Source organism: Cebus imitator, unplaced genomic scaffold, assembly GCF_001604975.1.
Source record: "Cebus imitator isolate Cc_AM_T3 unplaced genomic scaffold, Cebus_imitator-1.0 Scaffold24, whole genome shotgun sequence".
In the NCBI taxonomy this organism is placed as follows: domain Eukaryota; kingdom Metazoa; phylum Chordata; class Mammalia; order Primates; family Cebidae; genus Cebus; species Cebus imitator.
Window position 1 is genome coordinate 10,763,296 of NW_016107339.1, and position 1,154 is coordinate 10,764,449.

Genomic DNA, 1,154 nt, shown 5'->3' on the forward strand with positions numbered 1-1,154 from the left:
TTACTCAGGAAGCTGAGAAGCAAGAATTACTTGTACTCAGGCGGCAGAGATTGCAGTGAGCCAGGATCACACAACTGCACTCCAACCTGGGTAACAAGAGCAAAATTCTGTCTCAAAAAAAAAAAGCCTGTCCCCTGTCAGTAAAAAAGGAAAAGAGTTAAGTGTATAACTCTAATACAGACATATTCTTTATAAATTATATACATTTCTGTCAACCATATATTAAATATTTGTAAATCTTAGTTCTTATTTATCTATTTTTACTTTTTGAGTTGGAGTCTTGCTCTGTCACCCAGGCTGGAGTGCAGTGGTAGGATCTGGGCTCACTGCAGCCTCCATCTCCCGGGTTCAAGCGATTCTCCTTCTTCAGCCTCCCAAGTAGCTGGGACTACAGGTGCCCACCAAGACTCCTGGCTAATTTTTGAATTTTTAGTAGAGACAGCGTTTCACCATGCTGGCCAGACTGGTCTGGAACTCCTGACCTCAAATGATCCACCTGTCTCAGCCTCCCAAAGTGCTGGGATTACAGGCATGAGTCACCGCTCCCGGCCCTGGTTCTTATTTTTTGTGAGAAATAAAGATAAATACAAGATAAACACGATACAGTTGGCCGGGCGCGGTGGCTCACGCCTGTAATCCCAGCACTTTGGGAGGCCGAGGCAGGTGGATCACGAGGTCAAGAGATCGAGACCATCCTGGTCAACATGGTGAAACCCCGTCTCTACTAAAAATACAAAAAATTAGCTGGGCATGGTGGCACATGCCTGTAATCCCAGCTACTCAGGAGGCTGAGGCAGGAGAATTGCCTGAACCCAGGAGACGGAGGTTGCGGTGAGCCGAGATTGCGCCGTTGCACTCCAGCCTGGGTAACAAGAGCGAGACTCCGTCTCAAAAAAAAAAACACGATACAGTCTAATGTTTTCTTCCCACATCCCACTGACAAATGACCAATTGGCCCCTCTCATCCCAAGCTTCTGGGGACTTCTGGGGGCAGGTGGAACTGGTGGCCATCCTGCAGGCTGCTGGGGACCTAGGAAGGACTGGAGTTGAGATTCTTCCCCCAGTGGCCTGGGCCCAGCGGGGGCCAGGAGTGGGGGGGGAGTCGTGGGATGTAGCACCTCCCACAGCGCGGCCAGGCCTCCACTCCTTGAGCA